This window comes from Narcine bancroftii, chromosome 5 (assembly GCF_036971445.1).
Source record: "Narcine bancroftii isolate sNarBan1 chromosome 5, sNarBan1.hap1, whole genome shotgun sequence".
NCBI lineage: Eukaryota > Metazoa > Chordata > Chondrichthyes > Torpediniformes > Narcinidae > Narcine > Narcine bancroftii.
In genome coordinates this window covers 170,272,762-170,287,720 of record NC_091473.1, presented here as the reverse complement: position 1 = coordinate 170,287,720, position 14,959 = coordinate 170,272,762, and the positions used below count along the sequence as shown (strand labels likewise).

The 14,959-nt window shown below is 41.4% G+C and overlaps 1 protein-coding gene across 10 annotated transcripts in view; it reads left to right on the top strand.

Annotated features, from left to right (window-relative positions):
• The window catches only part of LOC138764176 (voltage-dependent L-type calcium channel subunit alpha-1D-like), a 427,400-nt gene that overhangs the window by 6,070 nt on the left and 406,371 nt on the right, over window positions 1-14,959 (top strand). The gene's annotated exons all lie outside the window — the stretch shown is intronic.

The following is a 14,959-nucleotide window of genomic DNA, read 5'->3' as shown; positions in this document are numbered from 1 at the left end:
TTGGAATTGAAGACATAATTTGGATCAATGCTTAGATGCACAAATTTTTCAACAATTTAAGGTAAATTATTTTGTTTTCTTGTGTAAGAAAGATTAGCATGATGTTTGTACTGTGTGTAGTAAAACATTTTTGTGACAAAGGAAACACATCATATGATTAAAACAAACAAATTACAAATCAGCAGGTTGAACATCGTCTATGGTAGGAAAAGAAATGATCAATGTTTCTTGTTGAGACTTTGCATTAGGACTGAGAGTGGAGAAGGAAGATGGCCACTATAAAGAGGGGATCAATAGGTGGTGGACTGAGCAGGAGTGAAGGATGACAGCCAGTTGAGGAAGGGAGTGGTGCAGTTTGAAGACAGATGCAGGTGAATAATAAGCTCCTTTACCACTGGCACCCTGTCCCAGGAATTAATTGTGATCGGGTCCAGTGGAAAAGGACGACTGTCTGAACGCCAGCGTCAAATGATGTCATTTTCATGCTGGGGATTAACTGTCTCTATCTCTACTTGTATCCCCGGCACTTGCTAATGCCAGCATGCTGATAAAACCAGTGGAAAAGGAACAGCAGAAAGTCACCTGTTTCCAGATGAAGGTAGAACGCTGCAATCCCCGGAGATGAGTGTGTTCAGTGGAAAAGCAATTAGTGTCCCAGTTAAGGATGGCCCAGTGGAAATGGCACAAAGGGCTTCCTATCCTGGGACACAACATAGCCAATTAACTGGGATGCCAGTGGAAAAGGTACTGTAGATTAAAGCAGATGGAGAGGGAAAAAGAGCAAATAGAGCCAGGTGGAGGGGAGGGTGACATGCAGGAACACAATGGCCAACAGGACAGAAATTTGATTTGTGGGGGTTGATGATGCAAACCATCATGGGAGAGGCAAAGGCCAGACAGGAGAGGGAATCAGGTGGGTGAGCTGTGTGAATAGATTTGGTTGGAACCGGTGAGGTGGTGGGAAGTAAGGGAAAGGGGATAAAAGTGATTGGAGGAGCAAGAAAGAAAACCATGAGGTCAAGATTACCTGAAACTGGAAAATGCCATTGAGCTGTAGAATGCACAGGCAAAATATGAGGTGGTGTCCTCTTGTTTGTGTTGAGTCTCACTCTGGTAGTGGTGAAGGCAGAGGATGGACACATCAATGTGGGATTGGGAAAAGCAGTTGAAGTGGCATGCAATTGGGATCTCAGTAAATTGGCCGCTTAATCTGCGCTGAACTTTGCTGCTGTTGAGCGAGCAATGTCAGGAACACCAAATGCAATGGGCAAGGTTGGAGGAGGTACATTGAATCTTTGATTTTCCTGGAAGGGTAGTTTATGGCCCTGGATGACAGTGAGGGAAGAGGTTTAAGAAATTTTTTTTCACCTCCTGTGGTTACAAGGGAAGTGCCAGGAATCTAGGGGTTGGGGAGATGTGGATTGGGAAAGATAAAAAAAAAAGTGGTGGGAGTAGTTACTGTGGAGGATGGAAAGGGGTGGGTAGGGATAGATGTAACTAGTGGTGTGATCCTGTTGCAGTTGATGATGTGCTGGAAGCAAAGGCTTGTTCTATGAAAGTGAACTCTGGAGAGAGGAGGATGAGACCAGGTCTCCTAAATGGAGGATTTGGGAGAGGTTGGGGGGTTCATCAGTCACAAGAGAAGGAGAGCAACTTTTCCTGGTTTTGGGGTGGAAGGTGGGGTTAGCCATTTGCTCAGAATTGTAAATTTATGCAATGAAGAAGTGTATTACTTTCCAATATTGATACAAATTAGTTTCCTCTGATGACTACAGTAAGCTTGTGTTTAATTCTGTATTTGAATTGGAAAAAATGTAACATTGAATTGCAGTGCAAGATACTTGAGATGCTGAGTAAACTAGAGTTTGTTGAATCATTTCTTTCTGCAACTCTTTATGAGGACCTCCTTTGAACTGTTATATTCAGATTCTTTCACTAAATAATTTCAATATTAAGATGTTTCCTTAACATATAAATAACTAGTTGATTTTTTTTGCAGAATTATAATTAAAGTAGTACTACATACATGGCGCTTGAGAAATCAGTTTATTTCCATGTTGTCAAATTTGTATTCATTTGTAAAATTGCTGCCAAGGTCAATATTTGTCCATCTTGATGGCCTTTGAGAAGGTGATCATGGACAGCATTTTGAACATGTGCAGTGCTTCTGTTGAAGTACTCTTTGTGCTATTGGAGAAGTTGTTCCAGCCTTTAAACTGATCACTGATGAAGGAATATTGATCAATTTCTTGGTGAAGTGGTGCTGTTCCAGGATATTGATATTGAAGGTTGCAGTTTTGAGAGGTGATGCCCAAGTAACTTGGATGATTAACTCCAGCTAGTGCATAATGGAATCCATATTTAGGATGTGTGATGTGATTTGAATTAAGCAGGTTGCTTTGTCCTGAGTTTGAAGGTTGCGTAATCATCTGCAAATATTCATTCTTCTGACCTGGTGATGGAAAGAAGGTAATCAATGGAGTTGAAGATGATTGGGTTGAGATTCTGTCCACGAGGAACTCCTGCATTGATGGCTGGGGTTCAGATGATTATGATTTAAAATGCTGGAGTATTTTCCATTTGGATACCCATTGACCTCAATTTAGCTAGGGTACACAATGCCACACTTGGTCAAGTGCTACCATGATGTCAAGACCCATCAAGCTCACTTAAAGAATTTGGCTCTTTGTTTCATGTTTCGACAAGGGCTGAAATGAGGCTTGGAGCAATTTGGTACTCTTGATGAGTTGGTTATTGGTGAGGAGGTGTTGCTTGATAGCATTGTCAATGACAGCTTCCATTACCTGGCTGATTATTGACAGCAGACTGTTATCTGAATTGGGTTGATCCTGCCTTTTGTGAATGATGGTGCTTCCTCTCTTGCTCTGTGATTTTTGTGGAAAATAAGGTTTTTTTTTGGTCTGATGGAGAATGGCCTTTTTCAATTAGATTTTGTTCATGGTAATTAATTAATTAATTTGTGGGATGTGATAAGTACAGGGAATGCATCTATTATTGCCAATGCTTAGTTGTCTTTTCTGTGATCCCTCTGCTGAAAATCCTGTCCATCTTGTTGGACAAGAGTTTGTGTCTTTCTAACTCAGGATAATAGGCGACCTGGAGGAGAACTTTAAAGTCATGGCATTCCCAAATATAGTGGCCCTTGTCCTCAAGAGGTATTGTTGGAGAGATGTAACTGTGGTGAATTTTATTGTTCCTGATATCACGTGAATATTTAAGGTGATAGAGTGATTGCAATGAACAAGGCTGTTTTATCGTAGTTCTTCATGAGTTGTTTGTTTGTTGGAACTGCAATGGGACATTATTTAATCACATCCTTGCCTGTGCCTTGTAGATGGTTGAAAGACTTTAGAAAGTTAAGAATGGAAAATCACTGTACAATATTATACCCAGTCAATGATCTGCTATTTAGACACAATATTTATATGGTTAGTTTGTTTGGTTAAGGTTCTGGTGAGTGTTGGGTGAAATCCCTCATCTGCTTCAAGATGCTGATGGCAGTGACATTGCAGTGATAATGATATTGATTGTTAGGGATAAGTAATTGAATGCTCATCACAGATGGTTATTTGCTGGCACTTGGTAACATGTCTAATTTTTACACTTTGCTGACAAAGGGCTCAGGCCTGAAATAATATTTACTGCCTTTTACTTCCTATTGGATGCTGTGTGATCTGCTGGGTTTACCCAGCACTTTTGTGTATTACCCTCAATCTCACCCCCCACCAAAGCATCTGCAGATTTTCCTGTTTAAGGCCTCAGAAGATTGCTTCTCAAATGAAAATGTGCTGTGAGTCCAGGGTATTTTGTGCTTTATATAAATTTTTAAAAATCAAATCATTAGGTTAAAATACATGAGAGAATGAATAATTTGATAAAGATTTAACAGACAAAATAAATTATTGACATGGAGCATGATTCTTTTTGTGGGTGTGTGGGCACCGGCAAATGAACTGCAGCTTTTGTTTGTGGCTATAGCTAGCATTGTGCAGACAGTTTTTTTTCTATTTTGCCATCAGAATTTGGAGTTAATGGAATAACAAAAAGGTAGTAGATATTTCTGCATGTGATGTGGATGAAAAAGGTATAATTTAAAAAAAAATCCATCCAATAAAAATGTCAGGACTTAGTTAGGATCTTTCCTGGTGGAAATTAGACTAACAGCCAGGAACGGAGTTGAGAGTTTAATGTTCTTTGTACAGTATTTCTTTGATATTTTCAGTAGATTTTATCTATTACTGACAGCAATTATGAACTAGCAGAAATGTTTTAATTTAATTCTAACAAATATTTAGTTTCTTTGTTCATATTTGCAAAGCTTTGAGTAATTGTAATTAATTATCCATAAATTAATGCTTTTTAGTATTGAGATTTGAACTGTGAAGTACCAAATTGGAGAAAATTGCTCGAAGGTTTCAGTTTATTACTGTAGTTGAAAAATGAAGTTGAAGCTATGGTTAATTGAATGTTAAGCCTTTGTAATGTTTTATTTATCCTATTACTAAATTTTACCTGTTATTAATAGTAGGGTAAAATAAATGATGGATAAATATTGTTTTCTTAAGTCAATTAAAACCCTATATTAGAAGGTACAATAATATTCTTTGACATAAATTTTCAAATAGCCACATGGCTCATTGGGGTAAGCAGTGTGGTTTCAAAAGTTTTCCATGTGATACTGAATTTTGATAAAGTACCTTGATGTTTGTTATAATTTCAGAATGAATATCTCATCATTTTACAAATTGCATTGTGATTTGAGATGGCTATTACCAGAAAAAAAAGATATTTAGACCATATAACCAAGTTAATTGTAATAATCTTGATGTATGTTGAATTAGTAGCAATCAAAATTAAGAAAATCAATTAAAGGTTTTGAATTCAGAAGGAAGATACTTTGTGCATGGTAAAGTTGTATAATGGATTGTAGATGTAGTTATATTGTGAGACTTTTCTCCCTGTTCAAGGAAGAACAATAATAAGGAGAGAATTAAATCCAAGTCACTGAGATTGATGTTTTCTATCCTGCCTTGGGATTTTTTTCATTAGCTTTCACTTGCAATTTTTAACTTCTAATAAGCTTGTGATCCTGTACAATTTCAGGTGGAATCAAAGAAAATTTATCGAGTTTGACATGTTGCACTAGAATAACAAAAACTAGATTTGAATTTAATAAATGATCTCAAGGCAGACCATGTTGTTTAGGACCAGTGAGGTACTTATGAAATGTAGACAGTAAATGTAATTTTGGAAACACAACTTATTTGTCCACAAGAAACTCACAAGCAGCAATTTTTCAATGCATCTCAGCCATTACACAAACCAACCCCTCATTTTCATTGATTGTGCAAACCTCCTGCTGTCTCAAGAAATCGGTCTGCATTTTAAAAAACTGAACTCACCCCTACCATACTTTCTTCAACCACTCCCTTCTGCTAGGCAGAAGATGCATCTACTTGAAAGCACAAACTTCAAGATTCAAGCAGTTTGTTTCCTGCTGTTATGAGACTTTTAAATAGATCTTTCACTGGTAAAAGATTATACTTCTGCACTGTTTTAAATGTACTTTTCTCTGTATCATGCACTTAGATTTTGTAACATTATACCCTACACCATTTGACGCATTTTAACACTACTCCCTGAACTTCTGTCAATCGATCTATCTATTTATTTATTTATTTAATATTGCACAGTGCTGGATGAGTTGTCTTGTCTGGATAGCATAAAAAAACAAAGCTTTTTAAAAAAAAAACTTTATGCGCATGTGGCAATAAATAATTCAATTCAATTGCGAATGTCCAAATGATTTGTTTCCAGGAATTGGTTGAGAGATGAATATTGGCCAAATGTGGTTAACTTTTCGAGTCATCCAGGATCGCAGTTGAGACTTAGTTTCTTTGGCTTGGCTTCGCGGACGAAGATTTATGGAGGGGTAAATGTCCACGTCAGCTTCAGGCTCGTTTGTGGCTGACAAGTCCGATGCGGGACAGGCAGACACGGTTGCAGCGGAAAATTGGTTGGTTGGGGTTGGGTGTTGGGTTTTTCCTCCTTTGTATTTTGTCAGTGAGGTGGGCTCTGCAGTCATCTTCAAAGGAGGTTGCTGCCCGCCGAACTGTGAGGCGCCAAGATGCACGGTTGAGGCGAGATCAGCCCACTGGCGGTGGTCAATGGGGCAGGCACCAAGAGATTTCTTTAGGCAGTCCTTGTACCTCTTCTTTGGTGCACCTCTGACACGATGGCCAGTGGAGAGCTCGCCATATAACACGATCTTGGGGAGGCGATGGTCCTTCATTCTGGAGACGTGACCTACCCAGCGCAGTTGGATCTTCAACAGCGTGGATTCGATGCTGTCGGCCTCTGCCATCTCGAGTACTTCGATGTTAGGGATGAAGTCGCTCCAATGAATGTTGAGGATGGAGCGGAGACAACGCTGGTGGAAGCGTTCTAGGAGCCGTAGGTGATGCTGGTAGAGGACCCATGATTCGGAGCCGAACAGGAGTGTGGGTATGACAACGGCTCTGTATACGCTTATCTTTGTGCGGTTTTTCAGTTGGTTGTTTTTCCAGACTCTTTTGTGTAGTCTTCCAAAGGCGCTATTTGCCTTGGCGAGTCTGTTGTCTATCTCGTTGTCGATCCTTGCATCCGATGAAATGGTGCAGCCGAGATAGGTAAACTGGTTGACTGTTTTGAGTTTTGTGTGGAGATGTGGGGGGGCTGGTAGTCGTGGTGGGGAGCTGGCTGATGGAGGACCTCAGTTTTCTTCAGGCTGACTACCAGGCCAAACATTTTGGCAGTTTCCGCAAAACAGGACGTCAAGCGCTGAAGAGCTGGCTCTGAGTGGGCAACTAAAGTGCCATTGTCTGCAAAGAGTAGTTCACGGACAAGTTGCTTTTGTGTCTTGGTGTGAGCTTTCAGGCGCCTCAGATTGAAGAGACTGCCATCCGTGCGGTACCGGATGTAAACAGCGTCTTCATTGTTGAGGTCTTTCATGGCTTGGTTCAGCATCATGCTGAAGAAGATTGAAAAGAGGGTTGGTGCGAGAATGCAGCCTTGCTTCATGCCATTGTTTATGGAGAAGGGTTCGGAGAGCTCATTGCTGTATCTGACCCGACCTTGTTGGTTTTCGTGCAGTTGGATAACCACGTTGAGGAACTTTGGGGGGCATCCGAGGCGCTCTAGTATTTGCCAAAGCCCTTTCCTGCTCACGGTGTCGAAGGCTTTGGTGAGGTCAACAAAGGTGATGTAGAATCCTTTGTTTTGTTCTCTGCACTTTTCTTGGAGCTGTCTGAGGGCAAAGACCATGTCAGTAGTTCCTCTGTTTGCGCGAAAGCCGCACTGTGATTCTGGGAGAACATTCTCGGCGACACTTAGTTTAATGTTTTATTTAATATACTGCTCACTCAGTGCTGCAGTTTCATTGTAAAGAAATGCTCTGTACCTTTGTCATTCGAGAATTGCTATAGTTCAGGAATGGAATGTTAGCATAATTTTTTCAGAAAAATTAATTAATTTAACTTTTGCTCATCCAGATATTGCTTGCTTATTTTTTTTAATGATGACTGGTTTTTTGCAGGTGGACTTTATTTTTTAAATTGAGATCTGTTGATTTCAAAACTGGAGATAAGGAATTCAAACAGGAAATGTTGGAAAGAAGAGCATTGTGTCACAGGAGAATATTGCACATCAATTGATCAGGATTAGTGAGGAGACTCACAGGAGACTGTAGATTCTGGTATCTGAGGCTAAACACGGTCTGCTGGAGGAACAGTGTTGACCCATCATTAGTAGGAGGAAAAAAAGGTCAATATTTTGAGTCAAAGACCTTCATTGAGACTTGTTCGAAACATTGACCGTTCTTTTTCTCACTGAGTTCCTCTGGCAGATTAGAATTAGTGACAAAACAAGTGTAATTTAAATTGCAGTGAGGAGAGAAGTAAAGCTTCATCTGGGATGAGGTGGAGACCCAAGTTATTCATGAGAGACAATGCTTTTGAGTGCTTTCTCTCTGAAAATAGAGTTTGCTACTGTGGCAAGTGTGGCTTTAAAAATTCATTTTAAAAACTTCTTGCCACTTGGTCCATGTTTACTGTGGTTGGTATTCCCCCAGCTTTCTCTTAATCACTGAGGCAAGCTGCTGAGGAAGGAGAGAGGAGAGGGTTATATAAACAGCTTAAGGTTAAAAATGTTAAAGACAAGCAAGTTAACTAAAGCATTTTGTATCTGGAATTATAGCACTGTTCTTCAGCTCCACCTGGCCATTACCTTTGGCGTTATAGCTGGTGGATTGGCTAAAGGCAATGCCCTAGGGCAGCAATTATTGGTGCAGCTCATCATTCATGAGGGTGAACCCCTGTTGCTATGGATATAGCAGGGATATCCAAAAATGATGAACAGCTTGTACTGAGCCTTAATGATGGTAGCTGCGGTCATGTCCGGGCAGGAGATGGCAAAGGGGAACTGCGAGTACTCATCGATGATGTTGATGAAGTACACATTGCGGTTCGTGGAGGGTTGGGATCTATTGAAGTCTATACTCAGATGTTCGAAGGGGCGAGTGGCCTTAATCAGGTGTGACGATTTGGGCTGGTAGAAGTGCAGTTTGCACTCTGCTCAGACTTGGCAATTTTGATCAGCGTCCTGATGTCCTCGATGAGGTAGGAGAGATTATGGGCCTTGTTGAAGTGAAAAAAATGGGTGATCCCAGGGTGGCAGAGGCCGTCGTGCAGTGCCTGCAACTGATCTGTCTGCAAACTGGCACATGTCCCTCGAGACGGTGTCAGGAGGCTTGTAGAGCTTTCCAGGCTGGTACATCATGTCATAGTTGTAGGTGGAGAGCTCAATTCTCCACCTCAAGATTTTGTCATTTTTGATTTTCTCTGCTGCTGATTGTTGAACATGAAGGTGACTGTCTGTTCATCAGTTAGCAGGGCAAAATGCTTACCAGCGAGGTCATGTCTCCAGTGCCGTACCACTTCAGTGATAGCCTGGGCCTCTTTCTCAATGGAGTAGTGCTGAATCACAGGGACCTGGAGAGTGCGCGAAAAAAAAAAAAGCGTTATGGGCCTGACTGCCTGGTTATGTGTGGTGACCAGGGCAAAGTCTGATGCATCACTCTCCACCTGGAATGGGATGGATTCGTCCACTGTGTACATCGTGGCCTTTGCAATATCAGCTTTGATATGGTCGATAGCCTCATGGGCTTCTGTTGATGGGGAAAACTGTGGTCCTGATGAGGGGGCGGGCCTTCTCTGCATAGCTGGGAACCCATTGAGCATAAGAAGAGAAAACCCCAGACACATTTTCATGGCCTTGAGGTGGGGGGGGGGAGGTGGAAGTTCTAACAGGGGCACATGGGGTGAGGGTCAGGGCTGATGGCTCCATTCTCCACAATGCAGACTATTATAGCCAGTTGATGTGTGCTGAAGACTCACTTCCCTGCGTTCTTTCGTCAGATTTAGGCGTTTGATGGTGTGGAGGAAATTTTGGAGATTCTCGTCATGGTCCTGCTGGTCATGGCTGCAGATGGTGACGTTATCAAGCTATGGGAAAGTGGCTCGCAACCAGTGTTCATCTACCATCAGATCCATTTCCCTTTGGAAGATGTACACCCCATTCATAACTCCAAAAGGGACTCTGAGAAAGTGGTACAGTCAACCAACTGCCATAAAAGCAGTGTACTGTTGGTCCTCGGGATGAATAGGGAGCTGGTAGTGGGGAAGACTTCAGGTCTGTGGTTGAGGACACTCTGTATTGGGCAATCTGATTCACCATGTTAGAAATGTGGGGTAGGGGTTATGCATCAAGCCGGGTGAACCTGTTGATGGTCTGGGAATAGTCTACGACCATCCGGTATTTTTCTCTACTTTTCACTACCACAACTTGGGTTCTTCAGGGGCTTGTACTCTGCTCTCTCACCCCTTTGGTGAGGAGGTGTCTCATCTTTGACAATAAATGCCCTGTGTAATGGAATATTTGGGAGATAATTTGGTAAAATTAGAGTAGGTTACATACATACATACATTTTAAAAAAGATCTTATTTGAGATACTGAAGAATTCATGTTCAGTAACATTACAGAAACTATGGAGAATGCTATGCGCATTTCACAAGTAGCTGCTAATTGAAATGATGTCATCAAATGAATCGGCTGGAGACAGGTCATCTGTGTTGAACATTTTTACAAGGCTTCTGACCTTTCTGCAAAGTGCACAGAGAGGTCACTCCTGAGAAGTTTGTTCACCTAAAACAACAGATGGGTGCAGAAGGCTAACTCCTATTGTTTGCTGGAGAAAACAGGTGTTTTGCAAGTGAGAGAGTCACATGGGCTTTCTGGCAGTTGGGGGGGGGGGGTGGGAGAGAGAGAAGGGTGAAACAAGTTCTCTCAGCCAGTGTGTGTGTGACACTGAAAGACAGCTGAACAGTCACAGCTGAAGCAAGCAGGAAAAGTTTGTTGGAACTGAAACCGAAAGCTCCAGAGCAGTGGATGACTGGAAGTGCTATCTGTCTGATGTTTCTCTTGGAATAAGAGGAACAGAAAGGAACTCTGTGATCACCTGAAAGAAAGAAGTTCTAATTCTGGAGAACCCTGATGGGGCAAGTTTCATCAGCAAGACATTGAGGTGACTAATTGTGGTACCTCAGTTGTGGAAATCCTGGAACAACAAATATCTCTCTGCAAACCTATGAGAACCTTCCTGAGCGGTAAACATTTACCCTTCAAGCACCAAAGCCTGGTGAACTTTATACATGTTAAAATCTGTGCACAGTATAAGAATTGCCTGCAACCAGTGAACTTGGAAGAATGAAACGTGAGATTGAACTGTGAACCAAATATTTTTTCTTAAATTTACACACAGATCATACATGTGCACTTAGAATTAGAAGGGGGTTAATTTAGGTTAGTTAAGTTAATCGAGATAAGTTAAAGTTTGATTCTGTTTTCATGTTTAAAGATAATTAAAAGCAACTTTTGTTTAAGTAACTACTTGTCTTGGTAAATATCTATTACTGCTGGGTTTTGGGAGTCCTTTCGGCTCATAACACCTGTCTTGGGCACTGTATCGCTGTCTTTTAGTAGCAATGGGCTTACAGTCTGGGGTGAGGTCAGCAAAAACGGAAGGGGGAGGCTGGAGCATGGAGAGGCTGCATATCGACTGTGGTGATTGGTTTGGGGCTGTTGGTCAGCCATGAGTTGGGGGGGGGGCGGGCGGTCCACAAACTGTTGGTTACAGACCGTGAGGGGAGGGTGGGATCTGTCGTACTCCATGGTGATGCTCTCTAAGTTGCACTGAAAGTCTAACCCCAATAAGAGGTGTGCGCAGAGCTGTGGCAGCACTAGGAGCTTGATGTCGTAGTATATAGTGCCTCTGATAGTTACTGCCACGAGCTCTGGCAGATTTGGATTGGGAGGCTAGGGAGATACTTTACCTCTTGGGCTGCGCTGTGAGGGAAGAGTGCTTAACAGTGTTCGGGTGAATAAAGCTCCCCGTGCTCCCACTGTTGAATTGGCAGGTGGACGTCCATCATGGCTCTGGAAAGTTGGTGTGGTATTCATTGATCCAGAGTTACCAATGCCAACTCATCGTCTGAGGAGTTCTGTTGGCTGCCAGTGGTGCGATTAGATGGTGTCCCCATTGTGCACACGTGGCCTGGTCATTGTTTGCTGGAAGTGAATGGGGCAAGACTGAAATTATGTCATTTTGGTTGGTGACCTCTCTGGCATGCAGGCGTTCCAGATCCCTGGAAGTGGCAGCAGAAGTGACTGCATTAAAGATGGCGGCCCCGTTCAAATGTGACGCTGCTGAGCTTGGGGCTTGCAGACTTCCGTGAAGTGTCCCTTTTTCCTGCAGTTGGAACAGACGGCGTCCTTGACAGGGCAGCGTTTCCTCAGATGCTTGCCCTCTCTGCAGAAATAGCATTTTGGGTGGTTATCAACAGCTGCAAAGGTCAACTCTGGTCAGGAGGGGGTTTGCAATTTCCCAACTCCCAGGATAGCAGTGCCCGTGTCCCCATGAGGTGGCCACGTGTTTGCTGGAGAACAATTCTGTGCTGTGGATGGCAACTTCCAGGGTGTTTACCAGTTTGATTGTTTGAGGTAGGCTCTGTCTTTTCTGATTGAGTAGCCTCTGCCATATATAAACGGAGCAGATGCCTGCTACACAGGCGTGTTTTTTTTTAAATTTTTTTTATTTTTCACACCATAAATCACATTAACCATGGTACACACTTTTTCCTTTTCACACATATACAGTGCCATTTTCTCCCCCCCCTCCCTCCTCCCATCCCACCCTCCCTACCTCCCCCCTCCCGTCCATTTAAGGTATACAATCTAGGATACATTAAACCAGTCAGACAATGTTGTCATTCAATAAAAATACACCAGAAATTCTACTGAGTCCATTCTTTTCATTTCCTTTTCCTTCCGTTAACTTAGGTAATGATTGTCCCCGGTAGGTTTTCGCTATTGTATTTAATGGAAGGCTCCCATATTTGTTTGAATATTTCAATATTATTTCTTAAACTATATGTTATTTTTTCTAATGGAATACATTTATTCATTTCTATATACCATTGTTGTATTTTCAAATTATCTTCCAGTTTCCAGGTTGACATAATACATTTTTTTGCTACGGCTAGAGCTATCTTAACAAATCTTTTCTGTGCTTTCTCCAAATCAATTCCAAATTCTTTGTTTTTTATGTTACTTACGAGGAAGATCTCTGGATTCTTTGGTATATTGTTTTCTGTTATTTTATTTAATATCTGATTTAGATCTTCCCAAAATTTTTTTACTTTCTCACATGTCCAGATTGCATGAATTGTTGTTCTCATCTACACAGGCGTGTTTGATGAGCAGCTGTGTGTGCTGTTCAGCACTCGTAGCCTGGCAGTTGCAGTCCTTTACAAGCTCCTGCAGGGCCCTGACAAAGTCATTGAATATTTCTCTGGTCGCTGCCTGCGTGTGTGGTGTATGTGGTGTGCATCGACTTCATTCACCAGAACCTTGTACTGTCTTTATGGTGTCCCTGACTTTTCCTTAGGTCTGGCAGTCCTAGACCATCCGGTAGACTCTGTGCCCAATATATACAAAAATGGCAGATGGAGCTAGTCTTTGTCCTGGATCACAGTTTCAAAGGCTGCGAGGAATCTTTTGAAGAAGCAGTGCAAGAGTGCTAATTTTTCAGCTGCTTCAGGTTCTCTTGGGTCAATCTATTGGCAGTCCAGCTTCAATTATTTGTCCATGTTCCAAAGAAACAAAGTCTTGCCAATAAAATTGATGCAAGGTCAATTACGCAAGTACTGAAGTTTCTGGAACGGAAGGCTTTTATTCGCAAGAGATGGCTCACACTGACCTGGGTTCAAACTGGGGGCAGGGTTGTGGCATGACAACCTTTATGGAGGACAAAGGAGAGGAGCCAGTGAAAGCAGGGCCAAACATAAAAGGTCATATCATTTACAGACACAATAGTGGTTTCACCACAAGTACCTAATCAGTCCACTCTCAATCATCTGCAAAGAGATACTGTCAATAGTATTATTGTGGCCCCTATTTTTCAGTATCCTGCTTTCTGATGCTCAGTTTAGGTTTTCATTTGATCACTTAGATCCAGACCTCATCGCCGCCTTGGTCCATATTCAAGAGATGAGGTTGGATTGACCTTCAAGCGATTGAGATTGAGGTTGGAGGTTCATGTGATGAAATATTTGTATAAGTGTGGCATCAGGACCTTGGTAAAACTGACATAAAAGGAAAATGTTGCAATGGTTGGACTTGAATTTTGAACAAAGAAGATAGTTGTTGATGTATCATTCCAGCAGCAGGTCATTGCTGCTACATTGGTGGAATGTCCTAAGACCAACCATCTTTGGCTATTTCATCAGTGACCTTTCTGTTAGAAGGTCAGGTGAGGGTATGTTCACTGATTACAACATATTACAGTAATTTAATTTGCCACTCAGCAAAATGAAGCAGTCAGAACCTTCAGGTAAGAAAACATTAATTGGAATTTAACTTATTTAAAATTATCACTTTGTTCTAGAATACAAAAATGAAGTAAGCAAAAAAATGCTTAAAACAAATGTTTAAAATCAAGAACTTACCTGCTTGTCATTTTTCTTCCTTGCATCTGGAATCTCCATCCAAATTAATCGGTGCAGATTTGTGCCAGGTATGACTTGCTGAACAATGTAGAAGCAACTGTTTTTCTTTCTCTCTGTAATTTCTAAGAATTCCCAGCAAGAAGTTGTGCAAATAGATTGTCTTCGCCAGTCCAGCACTGCATTGTTTTGAAGCATTCTTTGCCAAGTGTGGCTCAGTTAGTTTGGGTCTTCCATATATTGAACATGCAATTGTAAAAATGCTGAAGGTATCGGCATGGATAAATGTGGCAGTTCCATTCAGAGGCAATAATATTTACCAGCAAGGTGTTTAAAAACAGAATATGGTAACTTGCTGAATGTATTCAATCAGTATGAGAAGATTCTGATTTGATGTGCATTCTTTTTTTAACAAGTTGTATTCAATTAACCTCTTAGTTTCTTGATATTAATTGGTGAATAATTTACCATGGTAATTCCATTAATATAGTGAAGGTGGTTCAAAATATTCTGGAATGTGCTCATCTAAGTCATTACCCCATATCTTCCAATAAAAATCTAGCTAGTTCAATTGAAACTGCTGGTCACTAAGCCATGCAACTGAAGGCAAATTCAAAACTCCTGTTTGTGTGCTTGAATGTTGATGACTCAAAACTTTTTGCAGCTGATTGCCAATGTTGGGTTCACTTCTCTCTATTGTTGTATTTCTCTTGATAAACCTCAGGCTCTTGCTTCATTGCTAAAAAAATCACTTGCTCAACAGGTTTGTCCACTAATTTAAATGAAGAAGATCAACTGCAAGCGATGGATTAAGCAGGAAATAATTCATTTAATTTAATGTA